Source organism: Lolium perenne, chromosome 5 (genome assembly GCF_019359855.2).
Source record: "Lolium perenne isolate Kyuss_39 chromosome 5, Kyuss_2.0, whole genome shotgun sequence".
NCBI lineage: Eukaryota > Viridiplantae > Streptophyta > Magnoliopsida > Poales > Poaceae > Lolium > Lolium perenne.
The window spans coordinates 192,968,758-192,995,939 of record NC_067248.2 but is presented as its reverse complement, the minus strand read 5'-3'; the positions used below and the strand labels follow the sequence as shown (position 1 = coordinate 192,995,939).

General features: G+C 43.8%; 1 long non-coding RNA gene and 4 other non-coding genes across 5 annotated transcripts; 4 read left to right on the top strand and 1 right to left on the bottom strand.

Moving 5' to 3' along the window:
- Nucleotides 1-9,439: 9,439 nt before the first annotated feature.
- LOC127304944 (small nucleolar RNA R44/J54/Z268 family) lies at nt 9,440-9,529 on the top strand. The gene has a single exon (XR_007853605.1). It is a non-coding gene; the product is annotated as a small nucleolar RNA R44/J54/Z268 family (small nucleolar RNA).
- Nucleotides 9,530-9,655: 126 nt separating this feature from the next.
- Nucleotides 9,656-9,746, top strand: LOC127304943 (small nucleolar RNA R44/J54/Z268 family). Its single transcript, XR_007853604.1, has one exon. It is a non-coding gene; the product is annotated as a small nucleolar RNA R44/J54/Z268 family (small nucleolar RNA).
- A 72-nt stretch (nt 9,747-9,818) lies between these two features.
- On the top strand, nt 9,819-9,899 carry LOC127304965 (small nucleolar RNA snoR122). Its single transcript, XR_007853627.1, has one exon. It is a non-coding gene; the product is annotated as a small nucleolar RNA snoR122 (small nucleolar RNA).
- Nucleotides 9,900-9,990: 91 nt separating this feature from the next.
- On the top strand, nt 9,991-10,064 carry LOC127304940 (small nucleolar RNA Z267). The gene has a single exon (XR_007853602.1). It is a non-coding gene; the product is annotated as a small nucleolar RNA Z267 (small nucleolar RNA).
- Nucleotides 10,065-12,110: 2,046 nt separating this feature from the next.
- LOC127301344 (uncharacterized) lies at nt 12,111-15,795 on the bottom strand. Its single transcript, XR_007852003.2, has 4 exons — nt 15,429-15,795; nt 15,055-15,217; nt 12,846-12,992; nt 12,111-12,673 (listed from the first exon to the last, which is right to left on the bottom strand). It is a non-coding gene; the product is annotated as an uncharacterized lncRNA (long non-coding RNA).
- Between the last annotated feature and the right edge of the window lie 11,387 nt (nt 15,796-27,182).

Sequence of the window (27,182 nt, the reverse complement as noted above, 5' to 3'; positions counted from 1 at the left end):
TGTGGATGTGCTGTTGCCACTAGGGATAAAACATTAGTGCTATGTTCAAGGATGTAGTTACTAGTTACATTACGCGCAATACTTAATGCAATTGTCTGTTGTTAGCAACTTAATACTGGAGGGGGTTCGGATGATAACCTGAAGGTGGACTTTTTAGGCATAGATGCATGCTGGATGGCGGTCTATGTACTTTGTCGTAATGCCCAATTAAATCTCACTATACTCATCATAATATGTATGTGCATGGTCATGCCCTCTTTATTTGTCAATTGCCCAACTGTAATTTGTTCACCCAACATGCTGTTTATCTTACGGGAGAGACACCTCTAGTGAACTGTGGACCCCGGTCCAATTCTTTATACTGAAATACAATCTCGCAATATCGTTTCTATCGTTTTCTGCAAACAATCATCTTCCACACAATACGGTTAATCCTTTGTTACAGCAAGCCGGTGAGATTGACAACCTCACTGCTTCGTTGGGGCAAAGTACTTTGGTTGTGTTGTGCAGGTTCCACGTTGGCGCCGGAATCCCTGGTGTTGCGCCGCACTACATCCCGCCGCCATCAACCTTCAACGTGCTTCTTGGCTCCTCCTGGTTCGATAAACCTTGGTTTCTTTCTGAGGGAAAACTTGCTACTGTGCGCATCATACCTTCCTCTTGGGGTTCCCAACGAACGTGTGAGTTACACGCCATCACATAGCTCTACTCATAAGTTCACCTGGGGAGTACACTCTACCTCTCTCTCTGTTTTATTTTATTTTGTTTTGCTTAGTTTACTTTTTCCTAGTTTACTTGTGCTTAGTTTATTTCTGTCTAGTATTATTTTGCGTAGTTTACTTTTGCTTAGTTTATTTTTGTCTTGTTTTATTTGTCTCATATACCAAAAAATCCATAAAAATTTGAAAAACCAAAGAATTAAAAACTGCTGTTATGGGAGAACCAACAACCTACTTGGAGCTTATGGAATGTTATAATTGTTATAGAGAATCAAGAACTGGTAAAATAATGAGTGCTATGATAGAAAAATTAAATACAATTGCTAGAATCTTGCTTAGACGCCATGATATAAACTGTTGCTCTCAACAGGATACTAAACATCTTAAATTTCAATGTGGCTTTAGTGAGGAATATTTTATTAAGAGCTATAGTCGGAATTGCTATATTCATTATGGGTTCGAGGAGGTAGAACAATTTGTCTTATTTATGGGAGCCTCCGAGATAGAATCCTTCATGGTTGAGAATTATGAAACTTGTGCTATTTGTAAGGACCTTAAAGATTATGTCTCTACTATCCTTAATTCTTGCATAGAATGCTACAGTAGGAATCCTTATATCCTTGATTATAAAGAGAGACACATTAATGCACAAGAATGCACTCACAATTTGCAGGAACCGGTGGAAGAAGAAATTGATGAACCTGAAAGCTCATTGGATGAAAAAGAGGAGGAAATTGATGAACCTGAAAGCTCATTGGATGAAAAAGAAGAGGAGAGTGACAAACAAAAGGAGGAAGAATGGATTAGCTACCCATGCCAACCTTCTAATGAGAGTAACTCTTCATCTCTTACACTATTTGATTGTCCTCCATGCTTATCGAAAGAGGTTGAATGTTATGTTCCTGTGGATTCTCTTGAAATAGTACCTATAAGTAATACTTGTGAGAATAATTATGCTACTGTTATATATGATAATCCATGCTACTTTGATAAATCTTATGATAATGCTTTGTTTGTGCCTGATGTCGAAATGCATGGTACTAAAGAATTTTGCTTGGCAAATGTTTATGATAAAGCTTTAGATGATGGTCCTATGTTACTTGATACTATTAATTGTACTACTAATGAAAATGGGATTGGAGAAGATTTAACTTATTCTATGAGTCCCATATCTCTTGAGATTGATCAACTACCTTGTTATATTATTAATAAAAGTAAGTTTGAAAGTTTTTATTCCATTATTCTTGAACTTGATAAAAATTATGTGTTTGGAAATCATGAGAAGTATGATGCATGTGATAGTTATATTGTTGAGTTTGTTCATGAAGCTACTGAAAATTATTATGAGAGAGGAAAATATGGTTGTAGAAATTTTCATGGTACTAATACACCTCTCTATATGCTTAAAATTTTGAAGCTACTCTTGTTTTATCTTCTTATGCTTGTCACTTTGTTCTTCATGAATTTATTTGTGTACAAGATTCCTTTGCATAGGAAGCATGTTAGACTTAAATGTGTTTTGGATTTGCCTCTTGATGCTCTCTTTTGCTTCAAATACTATTTCTCGCGAGTGCATCATTAAAACTGCTGAGCCCATCTTAATGGCTATAAAGAAAGCAACTTCTTGGGAGATAACCCATGTGTTATTTTGCTACAGTACTTTGTTTTATATTTGTGTTTTGGAAGTTGTTTACTACTGTAGCAACCTCTCCTTATCTTAGTTTTGTGTTTTGTTGTGCCAAGTGAAGCCTCTAATCGAAGGTTGATACTAGATTTGGATTTCTGCGCAGAAACAGATTTCTATCTGTCACGAATCTGGGCTGTTTTCTCTGTAGGAAAATCAGAAAAATATGCCAATTTACGTGCGTGTTCCTCAGATATGTACGCAACTTTCATTAGTTTTGAGTTTTCTGATTTGAGCAACGGAAGTATTTTATTAAAATTCGTCTTTACTGGCTGTTCTGTTTTGGCAGATTCTGTCTCTGTTTTTTGCATTGTCTCTTATGGACTTTAAGCGAGCTTTTCTAGACATAGAGAGCTGTAGCTAATGTTTTATTGAGTTCTTGCAATGTGCCACTACAGGACCAAGGTGGATTCAAAAAAAATTTGAGTACTAACCCCTCTAATGAAGTTTATGAGAAGTTTGTTGTGAAGGAAGTTTTCAAGGGTCAAGAGAGGAGGATGATATATGATCAAGAAGAGTGAAAAGTCTAAGCTTGGGGATGCCCCCGTGGTTCATCCCTGCATATTTTAAGAAGACTCAAGCGTCTAAGCTTGGGGATGCCCAAGGCATCCCCTTCTTCATCAACTTATCAGGTTCCTCCCCTGAAACTATATTTTTATTCGGTCACACCATATGTGCTTTACTTGGAGCGTCTGTGTGCTTTTATTTTTGTTTGTGTTTGAATAAATTCGGATCCTAGCAATCCTTGTTTGGGAGAGAGACACGCTCCGCTTTTTCATATGAACACTTGTTCTTCGTTTTACTTTTAATGTTCAATGATAAAAGTTGGAAGCTACAATACTTATCTTTATTTGGTTGGAAGCAGAAAATGCCTCATATGTCTTGGATAATTTGATACTTGGCAATTGTTTTGAGCTCTCAAGTAGATCATAAGTTTTTGCATGTAGTTTAAACCTATTAGTGGAAAACTACCGTAAAGCTTGTTAAAATTGGTTTGCATAATTGATCTCTCTTAAGGTCTAGATATTTTCTGGTAAAGTGTTTGAGCAACAAGGAAGACAGTGTAGAGTATTATAATGCTTGCGATATGTTCTTATGTAAGTTTTGCTGTACCGGTTCATACTTGTCTTTGCTTCAAATAACCTTGCTAGCCCAAAACCTTGTATCGAGAGGGATTACTTCTCATGCATCCAAAATACTTGAGCCAACCACTATGCCATTTGTGTCCATCATACCTACCTACTATGTGGTATTTCCTGCCATTCCAAAGTAAATTGCTTGAGTGCTACCTTTAAACAATTCAAAATACTTCTCAATTTGTGTCAATGTTTTATAGCTCATGAGGAAGTATGTGGTGTTTAGCTTTCAACCTTGTCATTTACTTTTGACGGACTCTCATATGGACTAGTGGCACATCCGCTTATCCAATAATTTTGCAAAAAGAGCTGGCAACGGGATTCCCAGTCCCAAATTAATTAACCTAAATAGACACTCCTCCATGGTTTGTGATTGTTGGACGGCACCCGAAGATTCGGTTAGCCATGGCTTGTGTAAGCAAAGGTTGGGGGGAGTGTCATCATCATAATAAAACTAAAATAAAAAGGCACTCCTTCATGGTATGAGATTGTTGGCAGGCACCCGAGGATTCGGTTAGCCATGGTTTGTGTAAGAAAGGTTGGAAGGAGTGCCACATAAACAAGCAAATAATTCATGGGAGCCGCTCTTGGAAGTCCGGTTGGCGAGGTAGTTAGTGTACCCATTACCATTCGTTGACAACAACAAACACCTCTCAAAACTTTACTTTTATGCTCTCTTTATGTTTTCAAAACCAAAGCTCTAGCACAAATATAGCAATCGATGCTTTCCTCTTTGAAGGACCATTCTTTTACTTTTATGTTGAGTCAGTTACCTACTTCCTTCCACCATAGAAGCAAACACTTGTGTCAACTGTGCATTGATTCTTACATACTTGCATATTTGCATTCATCATATTACTTTGTGTTGACAATTATCCATGAGATATGCATGTTGAAAGTTGAAAGCAACCGCTGAAACTTATATCTTCCTTTGTGTTGCTTCGATGCTTTTACTTTGAATCTATTGCTTTATGAGTTAACTCTTGTGCAATCTTTTGATGCTTGTCTTGAAAGTACTATTCATGAAAAGTTTTGCTATATGTTATCTATTTGTTAGCGACTATAGATCATTGCCTTGAGTCACTTCATTCATTTCAGATGCTTTGTAATAGTATGATCAAGGTTATGTAAGTAGCATGTCACTACAGAAATTATTCTTTTTATCGTTTACCTGCTCGGGACGAGCAGGAACTAAGCTTGGGGATGCTGATACGTCCCCGACGTATCCATAATTTCTGTCGTTCCATGCTTGTTTTATGACAATACTTACATGTTTTGCTTGCACTTTATGATAATTTCATGCATTTTCCGGAACTAACCTATTAACGAGATGCCACAGTGCCAGTTCCTGTTTTCTGCTGTTTTTGGTTCCAGAAAGGCTGTTCGGGCAATATTCTCGGAATTGGACGAAATCAACGCCAAACCTCCTATTTTTCCCGGAAGGCTCCAGAACACCGAAGAAGAGTCGGAGAGGGGCCAGGGGGCTACCACACCACATGGCGGCGCGGGCCAGACCCTGGCCGCGCCAGCCTAGGGTGAGGCGCCCCCAGGTGCCCCCCTGCACCGCCTCTTCGCCTATAAAATCTCTTTCGACCTAAAAACACCGTACCAATTGACGAAACTCCAGAAAGACTCCAGGGGCGCCGCCACCATCGCGAAACTCCAATTCGGGGGACAGAACTCTGTTCCGGCACCCTGCCGGAACGGGGAAGTGCCCCCGGAAGCCATCTCCATCAACGTCATCGCCTCCATCATGCTCCGTGAGTAGTTCCCCTATGGACTACGGGTTCTAGCAGTAGCTATGTCGGTATACTCTCCTCCATGTACTTCAATACAATGATCTCATGAGCTGCCTTACATGATTGAGATTCATCTGATGTAATCGGTGTTGTGTTTGTTGGGATCCGATGGATGATACATTATGATTAGTCTATCTATAAAGTTTGTGAAGTTATTGTTGCTGCAATCTTGTTATGCTTAATGCTTGTCACTAGGGCCCGAGTGGCATGATCTTAGATTTGAGCTCTATATTGTTGCTTAGATTGTATCTACAAGTTGTATGCACATGTCACTGTCCGGAACCAAAGGCCCCGAAGTGACAGAAATCGGGACAACCGGAGGGGATGGCGGTGATGTGATGGACACATGTTTTCACCAAGTGTTAATGCTTTGCTCCAGTACTCTATTAAAAGGAGTACCTTAATATCCAGTAGTTTCCCTTGAGGCCCGGCTGCCACCGGCTGGTAGGACAAAAGATGTTGTGCAAGTTTCTCATTGCGAGCACGTAGGACTATAATTGGAAAACATGCCTACATAATTAATAATCTGGATGTTCTGTCTTAATGCTTTGATTCCTATCAATTGCCCAACTGTAATTTGTTCACCCAACACTTGTCACTTATTGGAGAGTTACCACTAGTGTAGATCGCTGGGAACCCCGGTCCATCCCTCATCATCATATACTTGTTCTACATGTCATTGGAAGTAGTATCAACTATCTTCTGGTGCCATTGCTCTCATATTGCTATTATCGTCATTGTTATCACATTACTCGCTCTCATATTACTGCTACTTTCACATCACCGCTGTTGCTAGTGCTTTTCCAGGTGCAGCTGAATTGACAACTCAGTTGTTAAGACTTATAAGTATTCTTTACCTCCCCTTGTGTCGAATCAATAAATTTGGGTTATACTACCCTCGAAGACTGCCGCGATCCCCTATACTTGTGGGTCATCAATATACTGCTATATATCCCTGCAAAATTTCACTTTTTTACCGAGACAAAATAAAAGATTTTTTCGTCACGAAACTCATGTCCAGGGCACATATTTGAGATCATCTGGGAAATCATTTTGTGTTTCGATTTTTAAAACATGTTTTGAGATCACAAATGGAACTTTTCAAAAAGTGGGTTCACATGCCCCCATGTTCCATATATGCAGACTCCTTCGTTCCTAGATATAAACCATATAGTTTCTGGTACGAAAATTAAAGAATGCATATTTATAAAAAATTACACCATGTTTGTCTAGGTTTAACCATAGGCAATTGATGTAAGCTAATAGAAGACTTTGCATAAGATAAATAAACCTAATCTAATCTGGAAAAAATATTGTCCATACAAGCGGGGCAATGCAATACACCCTATATTCTGGAATTTTTCTCAACACACTATATGGCTTATATATAGGAATGGAGGGCAATTGTGGTGCCAAAAACTTGCTCAAGCCTTGGCGAACCATTGTGTAAAAAGGCCCCTTATATAGCCCCCACTAAATCCAATCACTACGGCTAGCCTACAGGCAAGACCGACAATCTCGCTCGGCTAGATATGTCCGGCCGTCCGAACAAAAAAAAGTGCCTGGGTGAAAGTACATGAAAGTATAGACGGGTTTTATCACGGTATAGTCCCGAACAGTACATGGGTCTAGATATCTGCACTAATAGGTCCCGAAGTACATAACAATAGATACTAAAGATTCCAAAAGTTTCTCATACGAACTTCGATTTCAATAAACTTGGATTTGTTTGAATACTAACAACAACTCTAGAACATCATGTAGAGAAACACCAAATAAAACCAAAGGAGGAAAAAATACAAAATGAAAGGTTTGGCCTCTCTATAAAAGACAATAGAACAGAACCTCCAACGTAAGTGCAACAAGTTTTTCATATGTGATTTGCTTTTGATATAATAAAGCTTGCCTTAAAGATAACGACAAGCTCTAAAACCTTACAAGAGGAAAAGCCAAATGGCAACCAAGAAACATGGTGCAAACCGTTTGAGATCTCTATGAATGATGCGATCAAACTACACGCTTGAGAGCGCCCTTGATACTACGACTATTGATCATATAATCCAGTTTGTCAGCAACCACCTTGATACGTTGAGGTCATACATTGGCCTTTCATGTATTCCCTTGAGTTAGATGGTGATGGTCATTCCTGCCTCAAGTTGGAACACCTTTTTTGATTGCACTCGCATGGTAAAGTCTCACAAATTCCTCCCATCCTCCATTAGAGGAAACCTCACTTAGGTACATCTACATAGAACCATTACTACTAAATGAATTACAAATTTCAAGCATATGATCTCTTTAAGATGCTCATCTTGAATTTGCGCTTCTTAACCTTGATGGTGATCACCACCTGATGCCATCCTCCCATGGCTATACGAAATGTTCATTTAGATGCAAACTCATAGAGAGATACATGGCCCCACATAGAAACACCAGTCACGTAGATCACATGTTAGTTCAGAAATGGCAAATGAAGATTGCTTACATGATCCCACTCGGTACATCATGTACGCTTTGTGTGTTCATCATGTACACTTTGTGTGTTGATCAACTTGAATCTGATATTCGCACTTTGTGTTGATCAAACTTGTATCATTTATTCTATCTTCATTATGGTGATGTCTTTAAACATGAATGCCCACTCAGTCTTCTTCAAGACTTGTTCCTCACTTCATCTTCTAGAACCCAACACATGGTCTCCAAGCATTGCCTATGAAAAACTCTTCAAGTATAATTCAATGTAAACGTTAGCAAAACCATAGATGGAGGCTCCGAGCACTTTTAAGTTGCAATATTGTCCATTTTATTGATTTGAAAAAGGAGAAATGGTGGGGAAAGCCCAATTTGGGGGACCGGGGGTCAAATTCAGGCGGGTGCTGCATTGTTCATGTGCTTATCGTAGTATGTTCAACCATTCTTATTTTCTTAAAGGAGTGCAATTTTTTGTTTGTTGCTCCACCCACTACCACCCATTTCTCAGATATTGCATCGAACTATATTTTCTTGTTGAGACTCATGTTGTACTTTTTTCTATCCAATGATGTGAGAAAACTGATTCGAAACATGGTCCGTCCTCCGATCGTGCCCCATATCTAAATGGCTAACGCCGAACATTCCCCATATAAACACATTCTAGTGGATATTGTCGTAAGAATTCGGATTCACCCATCCTGTTTAACGACTTCCCATTTGGTCAGTCGGCTTAAAATATGTCAACTTATAAAATATAATATAGAAAAAAGGTCAGTACAAACGAACAATTACATGAACCATTCGCCAAGAGAACAACAGCTCCCTAGAACACACATGCTAGTATAGCAAAAATTGTACAACTTGTGATCACGGATATAGACATTAGAGTAAGTATAATAAGGTGATGTAAGCAGACCACAAAAATTAAATAACATGTTATTATTAAGTTAGAGGATAGTAGAGAAACGGGCTGTAGATTTACAGCAATATCTAGCACGTACTGCTAAACAGTTTGTGAGAGGATAGTAGAGGATATAGACTTCAGATGACATGTCAACTCATTATAGAGAACCATCGGCTTTACTGTTAAATTTGCTCTTACGACAACCACCACAAAATTAATCACAATCTACTACTAGTAGTAAATCAATCGTCTCGGTCACAGTACCACATGTGGGATTCATCTCTCCCTGGTGGAACCATGCCGCAATCACACATATGTTCATGACTTGTCACAGAAATTTTGTCAGACCGGCACGAATCAGGAGTCTCGATGGAAGAAACAAGAGTGGCTCTCCGAATTCCTTAAGATACAGATCAGGTAACAAGGCCGAAGACTCCATTGCCCAGCAAGTCAATAGCCCAGGCCGAGCCCTTAAGATACAGCCCAGTAGGCCCATGCTCTAAAACCCTAGATGTTCCACGGCACCTATATATACGCAAGCCGTATAACACCAGATACATCGCCCACCCCACCGCCCGCCGCCTTCTCTTCCTCCTCGCCGCCGCGCTTGTTCTCCTCTTTCTTTCTCGAGCTCGTTATCCGATTCTTGCGCCCCGTCTCCGAATTCCTTCAAAGCCTCTCGTATTTTCGTTCTTTTCGGTTCAGATCTTGGTAATGGATTCGCGAAATCAAATGATGATAGCAAGACAGGGACATCAGAACCGTTTCGCGGTTATGACAGACTACGTCTATAATGGGAATCTCTCTGATGTTTTCGATCTCCCAAAGCCAAACATTGATTTTATTTTTTGTCGCAATTTGTTTGTAGATCTTCTGTTTTGTTTTACTTCTGCTAGTCCTTCGATTTGCCTTGCAATTCGGATCTTGGATGGGAATTAATAGATGCAGATGAAGACAATAAGACAGGGACATCAGAACCATCTAATGGTAGATGATAGACCACGTCTATAATGGGAATCTCTCTGATGCGTTCTTTTTTCCAATCCAAACATAGTTTTTTTACCTTGCTATTTGATTTTGATCTAGTAATAGAATTCGATTGGCTGCCGGTGATGCATAAAAATGCACGTATTATCGGAGTACTCCATGACGATCAAAACATATATTGTCACTACCACTGAGGCAGCTTTCTGTTTCGGTTTTCGATTCTATCTGTTTTTCTTTTGCTAGCTGGTTTCTGTATTGAATGATCAAATTGGTTGACATGGAGTGGAGCTTACTGCCGGTGATGGTGTTAAATATACTTTGCAGCATTACGCTATGAAATAAACCTACCAACTGAGGCATTTGCTTCCTATTCCTTTCTTGGTCTGAATTTGTTTTACTCTGTTTCGTTTGAGATCTCGATCCGGGCAAGACTTGCTCTGTATATCCAGACCTTTTTGTGTTCAATCGGGAACTTCGAAGTTGCAGATCACGCCTGTAAACTTTTAACGCAGAGAACATAACAGACAAGATAGCTTAGATTTAGTTAAAAATCCTGGCAAATGTTTTTTTTACAGAAAGATTACCGACCGGAACTATCAGGTTCCTCTGCTCTTGTACTCCATACTGTAATTTGATTATGAATTTGAGGGCAAATAAGCCGGATGCACCAACAATTTGATCTATGAAACGTAATTTGCATATGAATTGAATGGTAATTAAACAAGATGAACAAAGTTATCTTACGGCAGCAGTTTATGGCACGAGCTGCAGCTAGGAACAGAAGTTGGGTTGGCATATCGACCACCAGAACTGTCACTGGTCCATCACTATGCAGATGTCAATCGTAGGAGCAGGCTAGAAAACACACACTACTCTCTAATATGATTTTTATAATTAGATTATCTCAACAACATACACAAAATCATCGTCGGACATTCCAGTCATGCCTGGTTCTACGTCTAGCCATGTTGGGTTTACTTTGAACCTTCCTGGTGGCAACGATTTCTCAAGCGTGTGCCGTGGTGTACGTTTTGAGTGGTGTACGTTTTGAGTATGCTGGACTGGTTTGAGTTTTTGACTGGCGTCGCGACAAGAGCATCTCCTAATACCCGTTTTGGGGCGCGCCGGTGTTTTTATTATTATTGTAATCCACTACTTTATTAAACGGGATAGTGGCTACATTCAGACTGAATAAGCTCAGTCAGGAAACCAGGTATTACACCAAAGGGAACAAAATCTATCACGCTAAGAGCTTCTTTGTCCCGCTTAATTTGCATCACGACCTAAAAAGAGAAACTTGACTTCCTAGAAATTCGCACACATCATCTGTGGCCCAACTCTTCACCCGGGGTGCCAGCATGGCGATGAAATGTCGTGGGCTAGCCTTGTCGGTGACCATAGCCCAAAAAAAGCATTTTCCCCCCCTGCTCGCCCCGTGACTATTGTTGCTGCCGCAACTACCCCTTGCTGTGATGGATCATTGCCGCTGGTAGTACCTACTTTGCTGCTGCCTATGCTTACCGCAAATCACCGCCACCTTGCTGGCCCTTCCCACTGTCGTCGTGCACCAGCTCCCGCTACCTCTGTCTCCACTGTGCTTCCACCCTGCACGTGAGTTGTTCAGCCATTTTCTAAGGCGATGGACTCGGACGATGAGGATGTCATGGCCGCGCTAATGAATGAGGAGCTCGTTGTCGTGGCTGTGACTAGGGATTCTGTTGGAGACGATGAGCATCTGGCGATCCTTGTCTCTCTTGGCAATGATCGCCGAGGAGAACAAGCTGATCACTGGTGGCTCCGTGTCGGGCTGTTGCAAGAGCAAGCCTAGGCAGAGGATGGAAGGCTACTGCATGCTCTGCGCCTACTAATTGGCCGATGATCCATTGCACGGTGACACTATATTCCGTTGTTGTTTCTGGATGAGTAGGAAACTCTTTCTAAAGATAGTCGGGAATTTGAGGGAGATCGACCACTTCAAGTTTAAGAGAGACGTCGTCGCTGAGCTTGGTTTCTTGACTATTCAGAAATGCATAGTAGCTCTGCAGATGCTTGCCTATGGAATTATAGGTAATACACATGATGACTATTGTGGCGGTGTTTGGAGATTCTGTAGGGCAATTGTGGTGGTGTTTGGAGAGACCTATCTGCGCATACCCAATGCGGCAAACACAACTCGGATATTGGCACAACTAGTTGAATGTCCGTGCGTTGCTACGGTCCATTTTCTACGCATATAAAACATAACGCACACATATAAAATGCAATATAAGATTTTGTTACGATGATTTAGTGTCACAAATTTCATGTGATATAATCTTGTATTTATGGAGCAAGTGGTAGTCAATAATCCGCCAAAACAAAACAAATAATGCCTTATTGTTAGTAATTTGATCTAATCTTGAGAAAGAATGAAGATTTAAAAATTAGAAATAACTATTTGATGCAAATATTATAGGTTATTCAGGAGGTGCTAATTTATCGCACCGAAGTCCATAGCGGGTGTGCAAGAAATCCTCGACGCTGCTATCTAAATAAAATCTTACAACTTTCAGTTAACAGACGAAGTAGATAAAAAAGTAACTCTCTATTCTGATTCTCTCGTCACTCCCTTTCCCAAACCTATTGGTTAAGACAATTACCGGCAAAAAAAAGTAGAGATGCCCCAGCTATCTTCATAATTATACCTGGTTCAGGCTTTTCTTTTTTGAGGAATCCCATATGAGACATATGTTGCTTAATTGTAGTCACCAACTCAGAATAGTGCATGTCCATGTAGCCAGGGAACCTTTGTTGGAATTCTCAGGAGAATAGTGCATCTCCATGCCTTATTGTTAGCTCGCCCTCTCATCCTCCGGTTTCTGCCACCCTTTTTTTCGTGACCACATCCAACACATCGAGTATGCACGCCATGTCCGACGCCATGGGCGCTTCTCCTCAAGCGCACTCTTTCTGCCCATCCTCCTGCACTTTCACTGAAAATGTTTCAGGTTCAGATTAACATCCCTTTCCAAAATATCTGCTTGAAGAAATAACTTCATTTTTAATATAAAACCAAGAATAATATATTGCAATAAGAAATACGTTAATTGTTTCTACAATCATATTTATCCTTGCTTCTTATTGAATGATGATGAGGCTTCTCACCGGAAGACGATTATGTCGAGGCGGCGGCCTATGCGCTGCAGTTAAAACAATATCTATCTTTGATCTTCATGTGAATTAATCATCTGTAACTCGGACGCTCGACTTTGCCGAAAGCTGAGTACTTCATTGGTATGTTGTTGATCCAGTCTACACGCGAGAAATGAGGTCATGTTAATGCGGAGTCAGAACACTTTTGCAAAAGAGGAGCCTAGAAAAATACATGACGTGGTATTTTAGTCTCAGCTCATTCACAATGAGTGGTGGTTCTGTAATGATTAACTCTTAACACAGCGGCCATGTAGGCACAGAGCAACAATCCAATGAATCGAAGATGACAAATTAAATCTCACAAAGACTCACGGATAATTAATATGCCGCAGAACCATTAGATTTTCCATGCAACTTTAAATTGCACCTAAAGTCTAGTATGCACCGAATAATCTAAATTCTGTAGAACAACTGCCACCCACAAACTTATGTAGGCTAAAATTATAAGAACAGCTACCCTGAGAACAATAGGGTTCTTTAAGAGCTAATTTATCCAGATACTTAATCGATCATATGCAAATTATTTGATCAATGCTATGCTACAACTAAGCAAAGTGTTCGCACTGATGTATATGCATATAAATTACGTACCGCAGAAGAATGCCTATCTAAGGTAGCAAGTTCATCTTGAGGTTTGCAGGAACAACATCAAGGTGGTGAGCATAAGAAGAAGCACGACTGCCACACCGGCTAACCAAGTGGCAGAGGGTCTAGTGGTAGCAAGGTCCTCAGCGAGGACCAGCAAAACTGCATCCGTGTGACGTCAAAGGGGGAAGAGCTCGGAGGATGAGTCGCTTGTGGTTGGCAGAGCCACGGAGGGAGGTGGGGGATTTCGGCTGAGGCGTGGCTTGCGGTCACCGGGCAGAGATCGGAGGCTGAGAAATCGCGTTGTCGCGAGAGCGAGACGGGGAAATCCTTCCCGACCGAGGTGTGGAAACCTCTGCCGGGGAAGGAACACTGAAAGCCAGGGATACATCCCCTCGTGCGCATCCAAATGTTGCCTTTGGAATTTGCAGGGCGACATAGCCCGCGGTTTGTCCACAGAGGAAACAAGCGGGGATCCCGGGAAGATCCGTTGCAACCAAAAAAAAAGCCCCAAGCAGAAAGCATGAGATCATCTAGGGCTGAACTTTTCCTGAACTTAAGACGATGTAGTTGTGCTGTAGGAAATACGATGAATTTTCTACAGAGCGTAGTACTGGCCATGATGACTTGCTTAATTCTAAGTATGGGCAAATCAGATATAGCTTAGCACCAGTCAGCCCTAATCCATAGACTAAACAAACAGTGAGAGACTTAGCTCCTTTCGACACTGAGACCTTTGATCAGGACAGAATCTATGCACATGGATCATTAAGTTGCTTCTTTTTACTCCCCGCGAAATAAAAAGTTGCTTCTTTTTACCTTTAAATAAATAGTAAATTCAAACGTTCCATTATTGATCTGGTTTTGCACTCAGTTATCTCATTTCCATTAGTGTAAGCAAGCATGATCAATAGAAAAAACAAGCATAATCAATCATGTAACTGGTTGAAAGTTTTAAAACAGAAATAAATAACGGAAGCATAGGGAACCATCTGGGAATACTTATCGTATCAAATTGCATAGGGAACTATCTAAATTGGCCAAATGTCTATGCGCTACATTTTCAAATGAAGCGGGCGCTGAACAAGAAAGCGGAATCACGTAGCTGTATGGACATATTAGAGAAGAGTCCCCCCCCCCCCCCCCCCTCCCCCAGCCATGGCTCCCAAGCCAATTTTGCCGGCGTGGCCGCTTCCAGCTACGGTGCTCTGCCGCCTCCAATTCCCGTTCTGAGCCAACGTCAGGCTGTCCAAACCCATGACGTAGAACAGTTGCTGTAATAAAATCATGATGAGAGTGGTGGTGGACAATCTGGATTTCCTGCTCTTGGAGAGCACGGTGGTGGACTCTGGCACGTCACAGAGGCATGGCATGGTAGATGACGTTTTTAAGAACTGGGAATTCAGAGTTGGCCACCGAACGTTATCAAAACTTAAGATTTTGCAAGCGGGGTCGAGGATTTAATGGAGCTGAGGACCTCCGAACAAGGTCCAAGTAATTTCACATGAACCACTGATTGACAGAAGTAAAGAGCGAGCATCAGACGAGCTGGAGGTTCGCAGAGTAGTGATCGTACCTGAACCATTGATGTTTGCCTGGCGCGGAGTAGCCATCAGCGGTAGCTGCGTCCTGCACACCATCCAAGCTCGCGCTCTGCGGGAACAGCTCCATGGTCTCCTTCTTCCTCCCAGCCTCCTCACTCTCCGCTCCGGGCAAGGTAATCTTCGCCTCAACCTCACCTAAAACACAACAAACAGAGCCATGTTCAGATCACAGAGCCGCATCCTCAATTCGAGGCGCCCGCCTCAAAATCCAGCCCAGATCGACCGAATATATACACAGATCTCGCACAAAACCTCCCCCGACAAACCAGAATTTTTCACACAAATCAGCAAACTCCCCCAAACAACAAATCGAACCAAAAAAAGAATCCCCAGACCGCCCGCTCACCTTTGCAGATTCCAAGGCCGAGCTCGGCCACGGCGGCGTCGTTCAGGTGAACCTGGAGAAGTTGGTCGCCCTCTCCTCTTTCCTCGCGGTGGTTGTCTTTACTTCCTCGCGCACGGTGATGCTATGTGCTGTGTGTGTACGCGCCGTGCTCCCTGCTCCGGCTTACGACGGCGAGCAAGGTACTGGAGAGGCCTTCCACCGAGATGCGTCGGGAGGGCGGCAACGGCGGGGGGCAAGATGGTAAGGGGTGACGGCGGAGGTACCCTACGCTAGGGTTCCATGGCGAGGAGGTCGGGGCTTTGCTTCCTTACATTTTTTTTCCTTTTACTTGTCGGTGGGTGCTCTGAACTGGTGTTGTCCACTTATCGGTGGCATGGACGTGTAATTATGTAAAGGCAAGTATTGAGACGATGTAACATCATTGGATGCAGATTGGACAGACAGGATGTTCCCGATGACGACCACCAAAGTGCGTTGAGTGTCAAACGACCAACTCCCATTTAATAGTAAAGAAATGCAGAGAGAGGTTTTCTTGTGATGCTTGGTAGCATCGACTGTGCACTGGGCATGGAAGAACTGTCCATTTGCACACCAGGGCATGCATAAGGACACAAGGGTGCATGCAGTGTGGTGCTTGAGGCAGTGGCTGACCAGGACAAGTGGATTTGGCATGCGTTCTTCGGCTTGACAGGATCACACAATGATATCAATGTGATGTGCTTCGATGTGTTTCAGAAGCTTGTCGAAGGCAATGCCCCTCCGGTGCAGTTTGAGATCAATGACCTCCATACAAGGGCTACTATCTTGCACATCGCATCTATCCAAGATGGTCAACATTTGTGAAGACAATCCTGAACCCTATACCTGGAGGGAAGAAAGCTTGGTTTGCTCAAATGCAGGAGGCTGCCAGAAAGGATGTGGAGAGGGCATTTGGTGTGTTGCAATCTCGCTTTGCCATTGTCCGATACCCTGCTCTTACATAGTTCAAGGAGCAGATGTGGGAGGTTATTACATGTTGTGTCATACTGCACAACGTAATCATGGGGAGCGAAAGGGAATTTCCTCTTGTGGATGTTGATCATAATGTGTCACCCGTATTTGCTGCTTTTCTCGTCAGGCGTCAAGAAGTTCGAGACTCCAATACTCATCACCAACTGCAAGATGATCTGGTGGAGCATTTGTGGACTCTCAAAGGCAGCGACTAGTTTGTTTATTTGTTTGCCATTGTGATTTAAACCTTTAAATTTGTGTGGTTTGATAAACCTTAATTATTTGTGTGCTATGTTAAACTTGTTGAATTATGTTCAATATTTGTTTAAGTTGTAATAAATTATTTGTGTGCTATGCCATGCATGATATACTGTACAAGTGGATGCCTCCTCGTGTCCAATATGATGGTTGGGGTAATACACCTGGCTGATCAATCCTTACTCACCGAGACCGATGAATAAAGCAATAAGCAATGTAGTACAACATCTAGCAGAATGTGTTCCCACATATTGCAATGATGACTTTCATATGCGAGCTATCTGAATCAAGAATATGACTGAAATTCAGAAGGGACTTCCTCCAACAACTAGCAAATAAATGTTGGTATGAAGACCGACAACATTTGCCATTGTGATTTAACTTGTTGAATTATCTCCAACATTTATTGAAGTTGTAATAAATTATCACAATTTATTTCGTGTTTAAAATTAAAATACATGTGAAACTGTATCAGGGGCGTCGTTTGGGGTGCACGGCTGGGCGCCGACATGCCCCCATTTCTAATTTTGCGCCGGGGCCCCCGTACGGTCCCTATATAGGCTGCGCCGGACGCTGTATGGGGAGAACGAGTGGAGATGCTCTATGGCCTCTTGTTTTCTGATGATGTGTGTTGGTGAGGCCCGAGCATGAGGCCTCCACACGGTCACCCCCTTCATCAAGCTCGTAGATGTTGTGACATTTGTCGTCGGTGAGGTGGCTTTGATTTGATATTTGCATATTTCCTATAAGGTTCCGTTGAATATCTTTTAATAAAAATGAATATCTTTTAATAAAAATGAATATCTTTTAATAAAAAAACAGCCCATCATTTTGATGTAGATGCTGGAGTAGAACCTCCATTTTGAAAAAAAAAAATTAGCATGTCAATGGTCTAGATCAGCATGGATCAACATCCAGCTATTTCATTATCATTTGGCGATAAGAAAGGCTTACTAGTAGCTTATGCCAGCTTAGACATCTACAACACCAAAACCACCTAAGACAAGTAATTTTATCTCTGCAACTTCAGTGGAAGTACCACATACCTATTTTCTACTAGTGGCGCACGAGTTACTAAGCTAGAAACAACCACTAATTTAAACCATCAGATCTTGCACAAAAAAGCATAAGAGGTTTATATAGTAGCCCACTACTTCATCATCAAGTGATGAATAGTATCCATCTGATTAACACACACTAGTATAGATCAGGCCTTAGAGCATCTCCAGTCGCGTCCCCCAAAGCGTCCCCCAAACCGCGCTGGATTGAGCCTTTGGGGGACGTGTTTTGTTCGTGCCGCCTTTGGGGGACGACACTCCCCAGCCGCTTCCCCCAAACGCCTCCCCCAAATGAATATTGGTGCACAAAAATAAAGGTTTTCATTCAATTTTGATTATATATTACAAAGTTTGAATGAAAACGGCTAGATTTCATCTAAACCTAGACTACTAAACCTAGACTACTGACCGCCCGGCGGTGCGTTCGACGGCCCCGCCCCGTCGTCGCCTCCCCTACGCCGCAGCTCCTCCTGCGCGCGCCTCCTCTCCTTGCGTTCGGCGGTGGCCAGACGGTTCCGCTCCCGCCGCGCGTCCTCCGCCGTCCCCTGCTGCGCCTCCTGGAGGGAGAGCTCGACGGCGCGACGAATCTGCGCCTCTTCGCGGGCACGGGCGTCGTCCTGGAGCTTCTTCTCCGACTCGAAGGACTCGATGAGCGCGCGTTGCTGATCGGCCGTCTCGTCCGGGTGCGGCCCGTCGTCGTCGGACCACTCGAACTCGTCGTCGTCGTCATCCTCCACCTCGGTCTCCTCCGCCTCAGCCTCCTCCTCCTCCATTGGCGCCTCCTCCTCCACATCTATTGGCGCCTCCATCATCGCCGTCGCCAACGCGTCGGCCTCCGTCGCCAACTGGTCCGCCTGCCTCCCCCATAGCGCCGTCAGCGCCGCCTCCCGCTGCTGACGCTCCTCCGCCGTCAGCTGCTGCTGGCGCTCGATCGACTCCCGCCGCCGACGCTCTATCGCCTCCCGCCGTTCACGGTACAGCGCCTCCCGCTCATCGCGCTGGCGCCGGCGCTTGATACGTCCAAAACGTATCTACTTTCCCGAACACTTTTGCTATTGTTTTGCCTCTAATTTGTGTATTTTGGATGCAACTAACACGGACTAACACTGTTTTCAGCAGAACTGTTCTGGTGTCTCGTTTTTGTGCAGAAATCCAACTTTCAGGAAAATCCTCGGAATTTATGCAGAAGGTCCTATTTTCCCAAAATATTGGCGGAGCCAGAAGGGCAAGCCAGGTGGGGGCACGAGGGCCCCACACACTAGGCCGGCGCGGCCCAGGAGGGGCCCGCGCGGCCCCAGTGTGTGGCGGCCCTCTTTCGGACTACTTATTGCCTTCGACCTAAAAACACACGGGGAGAAGTCGAAGTCGCCAGAAACCCTCCAGAACGCCGCCACATCACGAAACTCCGTCTCGGGAGCCAGAAGTCTCCGTTCTGGCACTCCGCCGGGACGGGGAATTGGAGGAGATCATCGCCACCATCACCACCGACGCCTCTCCATCGACCAGCCATGTTTCCCCCATCCATGTGTGAGTAATTCCCCCGCTGTAGGCTGAAGGGGATGGTAGGGATTGGATGAGATTGGTCATGTAATAGTCATAAGATTGTTAGGGCATAGTGCCTAGTGTCCGTAATTGGTACTTTGATGATATTGTTGCAACTTGTTATGCTTAATGCTTGTCACTAGGGCCCGAGTGCCATGATCTCAGATCTGAACATGTTATTATTTCATCATGATATTCATTGTTTATGGTCTTACCTGCAAGTTGTATACACATGTCGCTGTCCGGAACCGAAGGCCCCGAAGTGACAGAAATCGGGACAACCGGAGGGGATGGTAGTGATGTGAGGATCACATGTGTTCACTGAGTGTTAATGCTTTGCTCCGGTACTCTATTAAAAGGAGTACCTTAATATCCAGTAGATTCCCTTGAGGCCCGGCTGCCACCGGCTGGTAGGACAAAAGATGTTGTGCAAGTTTCTCATTGCGAGCACGTACGACTATAATTGGAACACATGCCTATTGATTGCTTTGTACTTAGACACCGTTTTATTATTATCTGTAAATGCCCTGCTTGATTGTTACATGAGTTTCTCTCATCCATGCAACGCCCGTTATCCGTCCCCGTGCCTACAGTATTTTAATCCTGCTGTTTACTATAATCACTACTGCTGTCTCTGTTACTCTGCTGCTGTTATTTTACTACTGCTACTGCTATAAAACTGTTACTACTGATAAACTCTTGCGAGCAAGTCTGTTTCCAGGTGCAGCTGAATTGACAACTCCGTTGTTAAGGCTTTCAAGTATTCTTTGTCTCCCCTTGTGTCGAATCAATAAATTGGGTTTTACTATCCATGAAGACTGCTGCGATCCCCTATACTTGTGGGTTATCAGCGCTCATCAGCCCACCGCTGCTCCATCTCCTCCCGGTACCGGCACCGTCGCGCCTCTTCTCCCGTCGAGGCGTCGAACGCCGCAACGGTGTCGCACTGCTGCTCCTGCCACGCTGCTGCTGCCGCGGCCTCGTCAGCTGCGGGGGCAGGGCGTAGAATGCCGCTAGATCCGCCGCGTGCGCCGCCTCACGCCGCTGGCGGGCCTCCTCCTCGTGTGCCTCCCGCCGCTGCTGACGAGAGCCGGGCCAAAGCGGCGTCCCTCGCCGCCGCCGCTCATCCCGGGCCGCGGGGTCGGTGTCGACCTGCGATTCCGGGACTGGAAGTGGAGGAGACGGCGGTGGAGGGAAGTGGCCAGCGCCGGGGCGGTTCGCCATTGCCACTGGTGGTGGAGGAGATGGCGGTGGAGCGACGAGGGCTGTGTTTGTTGCCGGCGGGGTGTGGTGGCTACCATTGAGCCAGGAGACCTTTTATAGACGCCGGCGTCGGGAAGAAAGCGCGGGAACAGACGAGAAGAGGCGGGAAGATCGCGTGGGAATGAGCGGTGGCGTGCGAACGCCGGCGACGCGTGGAGGCTGCGCAGCACCGACGAGACGTCTCGCCTGCCCCTCCGTCGCCATTAAGGCAAAGATGCCGCCGTGTGTCACTGCGCGCGAATAACTTCCGTCGTGAGGTAGGCGACGGTTAGGTTAAAATTAACTGTGCCGCTGACGGGTCGGCCCCGCCACTCCCCGCCTCGCTTTTCGTTGTGTCCGGCGTGCCCGGAGCGTCACCTGTGGGACGGGGACGGGCTCGGGGCGCCGGACACCGTATCGGGGCGCGTCGGACAAAAATGGGCTTTGGGGGACGCGGCTGGAACACATTTTTTGTCCAGCGCGCCCCAAATCCTTTGGGAGACGCTTGGGGGACGCGGCTGGAGATGCTCTTAAGGCCCCCGTGGCACACGGAAAGTCCTTTCTGTGTGTTGTGTCGCCAAACGTTGTCTACCGAAAAGCGTACCGTTTGCCGGCCCACTCAGTGAGAAGATAGCAAACGGTCATCGAAGAGGAAACCATATGCGCTAGAAGGCAAAGGATTGGTACTGCGTAAATCGTGTGCGTACCATTTACCTTTGTAGACTCTTCGTTCGGTCAAACCGTGTGTGATTTTTTCGCGCTTTCTTTGCCTTTTCCGCAATTTTTTCTTGCCATTTAGCTGCCTACCTGCCACCGTCAGCTCATCTATAAATTCAGTGAGGGCCGCCGGTAGCTTATACCTGCAAAACTGGCTGAAAATAGGAAAAATGAGTCACCAACGTAGGTATGTGACCAGCTACCAAGCACTTCAGACGCTCAAAGCGAGGATGGAGGCGGCGCTGGCAGCTCCGCTTTCTGCCTCTCCGCCAGGAAATAATCAAGTAGTGCAGACGCTCAGAGTGAGGATGGAGGCGGCGCTGGCGCCTCCGCTTTCCGCCTCTCAGCGTGGCCGTTAATGGATTGTTCATGTCGTCCTCATGCCCAGTGAAGGCGCGCCACCGGTGTCCGAACCTAGTGTCGAGTCATCATTGGAAGACAAAGAGTCGCTAGAGGTCTTCATCGCACCGTCGAGCCGTGAAGGATGCCATGTGTGTCTCGTGGATGTCTATGAGGCTCTGCCCGACGAGCGCCCCGTGATAACGCGTGAAGCACACGTCCGTTGGGAACCCCAAGAGGAAGGTGTGATGCGTACAGCAGCAAGTTTTCCCTCAGTAAGAAACCAAGGTTTATCGAACCAGTAGGAGTCAAGGGCCACGTGAAGGTCGTTGGTGACGGAGTGTAGTGCGGTCCAACACCAGGAATTCCGGCGCCAACGTGGAACCTGCACAACACAATCAAAATACTTTGCCCGAACGTAACAGTGAGGTTGTCAATCTCACCGGCTTGCTGTAAACAAAGGATTAAATGTATAGTGTGGAAGATGATGTTTGTTTGCGAAGAACAGTAGAGAACAACGATTGCAGTAGATTGTATTCAGATGTAAAAGAATGGACCGGGGTCCACAGTTCACTAGTGGTGTCTCTCCCATAAGATAAATAGCATGTTAGGTGAACAAATTACAGTTGGGAAATTGACAAATAGAGATGCATACATATCATGATGATTACTATGAGATTTAATCAGGGCATTACGACAAAGTACATAGACCGCTATCCAGCATGCATCTATGCCTAAAAAGTCGACCTTCGGGTTAGCATCCGCACCCCTTCCAGTATTAAGTTGCAAACAACAGACAATTGCATTAAGTATGGTGCGTAATGTAATCAACACAAATATCCTTAGACAAAGCATTGATATTTTATCCCTAGTGGCAACAGCACATCCACAACCTTAGAACTTTCTATCACTGTCCCAGATTCAATGGAGACATGAACCCACTATCGAGAATAAATAACCACTCTTGGAGTCACAAGTATCAACTTGGCCAGAGCCTCTACTAGCAACGGAGAGCATGCAAGAACATAAACAACATATATATATATGATAGATGGATAATCAACTTGACATAGTATTTAATATTCATCGGATCCCAACAAACACAACATGTAGCATTACAAATAGATGATCTTGATCATGATAGGCATCTCACAAGATCTAAACATGATAGCACAAGAGGAGAAGACAACCATCTAGCTACTGCTACGGACCCATAGTCCAAGGATGAACTACTCACACATCAATCCGGAGGCGGGCATGGTGATTTAGAGCCCTCCGGTGATGATTCCCCTCTCCGGCAGGGTGCCGGAGGCGATCTCCTGAATCCCCCGAGATGGGATTGGCGGCGGCGGCGTCTCTGGAAGTATTTCCGTATCGTGGCTCTCGGTATCTCGTTAATAGGTTAGTGCCGAAAAATGCATATAAATGATGTAAAGTGTATATAAAACATGTGAGTATTGTCATAAAAGTAGCATGGAACATAAGAAATTATAGATACGTTTGAGACGTATCACCCCGACATACATGCTATACCCCGTGAGGAAAAACGCACGACCAGGAAGGGCACCTCAGTCTCTGCGGCGGCCTCCAGGCTCCGACACAGGCGCCCATGTTGACGATGCCATTTAGTTTATTTAATTATTATATTATCTGTGTGTACTATGGGTGGACAATGTTGATCATGAGCCCTCCAAATATGAAGCGTATCACACTTTATGTGTCATGTGTAAGAGAGTTGTTTCCAAAAACGAAGATGTTTGAAGAAAAACGAAGATGGAACTACAATTGACAAATATTAATTGTCCACAGATAGAAGATGAAGGTAGAGTCAGACAAGTTGGAGATGAAGAATATTAAAAAATATATGTGGGACATGAAAATAGGCTTCATTATGCTTTGACTGCCGTTGTAATCCTAATAAGTTTTGCAGTAGCATTTTCAGATTTATCTAGGTGCAAGTAGTGGATATTTCGGAAGAATCCTAATGGTTGAAAATTCAAAATAATGTAGCTCCCAAAAAATTAGAAAAATACATGAAAATAGTTCACACACGGTTAAAATCGAAAAGAATGTTTGCGAGAACGCAAAGGGTTTCTCTGTTACTGATCGTGTGCCATTCCACGGACCCATTATGACCCAACAACTGACGGCGTATGTGCTTTCGCGTTGTTACAATGAGTTGTGGTTGTCCCGTATCTACTTCGAGATCTGTCCTAAGGGCTCCCAGGATCCGGCTTATATAGGCGCCCGGATCTAGGGTTTCTATGGAGAGTCCTACCCGGAATACAAGTTGCCTAACTACGGGATATTACATTGTTGTGTACGTCAAGGATCCACCTATTCCTAACTTGTCGTCATGGATCCAGCTTCCTTCATGGGCCTTTACGGATCTGACTCCTGGCATAGACCTCCAAGGATCCGGCTACCTTAGTAGGTCGGTTCGGATCTGGCTACCTCACAGTAGGTTGGTTCGGTTCCGGCTACCTTCATTGGTCGGTTGGGATCCGGCTCTTTGTTCCTAGGTTGGACATCTTCCATCTTGATCAACAGCAACTGGGCCGCTCGGTGGGCCATATGCCATCACCACCATCTGTGGGCCACCCTGACTTGCCGGAATCGGACCATGTCAATGGTATACCTATGAAGTATATCCACAACAGTTGAGAAATAGGTAAAGGAAATTCATGATCATATGTACATGTCACTAACAAGACAACATTAGCAAAACCAAACAATAATATTCAAACTCTATCTACACCGTCTCGTCAATAAAACTAATTAAGCAAGACATCACAGATAAAGGCCAAGTAATGGCTAACAATTGTAACATACCAACAAGACCATCTGCAAGATAAAGTAACACCACTACATCATTACCACAACACCAGATCACCTAAGAATCATCTCAGAGGAACCCTAGCTAGAAGTTTAGTGATAAAACTGAACCAAAGGTCCAGTAACATCAACATGGAAATAGCACCAGGGTGTGATTTAGTTCATCAACTGGATGAAGTAGATCCTATACGATGAGATTAATACACTAAAATGAATCCTAGACTCACATATGTGAGTTACCAGCAGGAATCAAGACAAAGACCATACAATAATCACTGCAACTAGGTAGAGTTCGTGACCCCTCGGTCATTAGTAGAGCTAGATGCAGGAGAGAGAGAGAGGGAGAGAGAGAGAGAGTACAATTACCGGGCGGAGCGCGCATGTAGTATTCGACGAGACCATGACACACCGTAACAGGAGGTGGCGGTTGTGGTCACCCGGCATACCACTGCATGGTGTAGTATGCAAGTCTGATATAACACCAATGAAACACCGTTCCACTAGTATTATATCGCTCAGAGTGGTACAACTGAAACATATGCGGGTCCAAGGCATGTCTATAGAATTACAACATCGACTCTGTTACATAAGATCATCACAGCCTCCTACTTTACAATGAGGTAAAACTGCAAATAAACTCCAGAAGAACGACTCGTAGTCTAATCTTATCACGAACTCTATTTGTAGAGTATTTCACTAACTACAGAGGCGAAGAATAGACTCTAGCTAAATAGGAGCTAGGTTTAGGAAGCTAGTTCCCTTCTATGGCTAAACTAGGTTTCCTCCTTGTTGAATGTGGTATCTGACTCCTCTGACAAGGTCCTGTCTCTTGAAGTAGTTGTTGACTCCTCGGTCTTCGAGTTGCACTGTAGATCCTCCCTCGATGCCTCCATATCTAACCAGGGGATTTAAGGGTGGGATGAGTACGAGCGTACTCAACAAGTTCATTATAGGAAAGAGGTGTTTAATGCACTAGCTACAACATTAGACCAGAAAGTCTAATACCAATGCAAGTTTTCATAACCATTTCTTCAAAAGATTGCTTTTATTCAGAAGAACTATGTCCGTCAGCCTTCACCGGTTTACTAGAACTTCATGGAGCTCCTTTCCGGCCGCGTTCGCAGTTCCATATTCCGGAACAGGGAGTGACAGGTCACGGTTCTTTACACTCTGCAGAGGTGTGTTGCTTTACCCATAAGAGATCTTAACCTTGGTGCCAACCGGGAATGACCCGTCCACACTTCCTATGGTGTGAGGCCCGGTATAAGGTCTAGCCAATCATGTTCCTCCGCTACCTCGAACACCCACCCGTTGTTGCATGCGCCGACCCTGGGTCCACGTCGGTCCCATTATTCCTGTAGATTTCAAGGTGGACCCCGACCACGACGACAGTGCTGGGCTCTACCATACACTCCTACGCCGGTAGCTGCAACCCATCATAGACCGCAATACCGTGGGGACTTAGGACTCCCCAGCCTCATCGCTTGCTCCTTCGGGCGACAAGTGTACTACGGACTATGCCGTGGGGACTTAGGACTCCCCAGCCTCACCGCTTGCCCCCTTGGATTACAAGTGTACTACGGTAGAGCGCATCCGTTGATGAACGAGAGGTGGAAACACTTTTGACTACTCCGTCCCACTCCGGATCTTATGGTTAACACGGGTATTACGGCACAAGAATCACTGGCGACATTTGTTGTTTAATCCTAGATGGATATAAACCCTTGCAATGGAACCTCCACCATATCAACACAATCCATGGTTCCATTGCCCACCACATAGTCATATTCATAGTTATGAAAATAGTGGTTTTGCTTTTTTATGCAATAGTGATAAACATAGTACTTTGCAAGTAATTTGGTAAAAATACTCAAATGACATGAGCAAGCGATGAACTTGCCTTGTGACTGTGGTAGAATGTAATCAAAAGCTTCTACTCGCGGGGAAACTCCAAATTCTGAAAATAACATCATTGTCCGGTAAGGACAATGTTTAAAGATCTGCAAGATGTTATTATGCATAATATATGTTATGCATTTGGTAAAACCCCGCTATAACCCCAATAGTTGTATGTTAATTGAGTTTGGTGAGTTCTGTGTTATGTGTTGTGCTTTTTAGCATTGTTTCATAGTCAAGGTATTTATTAGGGTTTTGGATTCACTAGATTATATTTTATCAGTTGAAGAGTAAAGACTTGAAACAAGAGATACTTGTCTTAGAATTTATCATGACTCTTTTCTATTATTAAGGAATAGTGTGAAGACATGAAAGAAACAATTTTAGTTTTATATTAGGTTTCTAGATATTTAGTAGAACATGAAATGCAATGTGTAAGAGTACATCATAATATATGGTTGATTTTATATGGTTGGTATAAAGAAAATTTAAATGATTTTTTTTAACAATTCCTAATTGTGTCATGGTTCTCAATTAAGTCTTCCTTTTAAAAGAATCTTCTTTTATATTCTAAAAAATAAAAGGCAATATCTGAATAGTTTTCTTGATCTTATAACTCTTAAAAAAACATTTAATTATTCATCCAAATTCATGGAATAGTTATGAAATAGTATCATTAACACACTTAATATATTTTTTTTATGATTTTAAGTTATATCTTAGGTAATTGGTTAAGTGAAACATGAATTTAAGAAGTTTAAGATAGTGATAACAATACAATGATTATGTATTGGTTATAAGTTTAGAATTAAGATCCAAAAATGATTTATTACTTAAATATTATTTTTCCTTACTTTTATGTGGCTAGAATAATTGA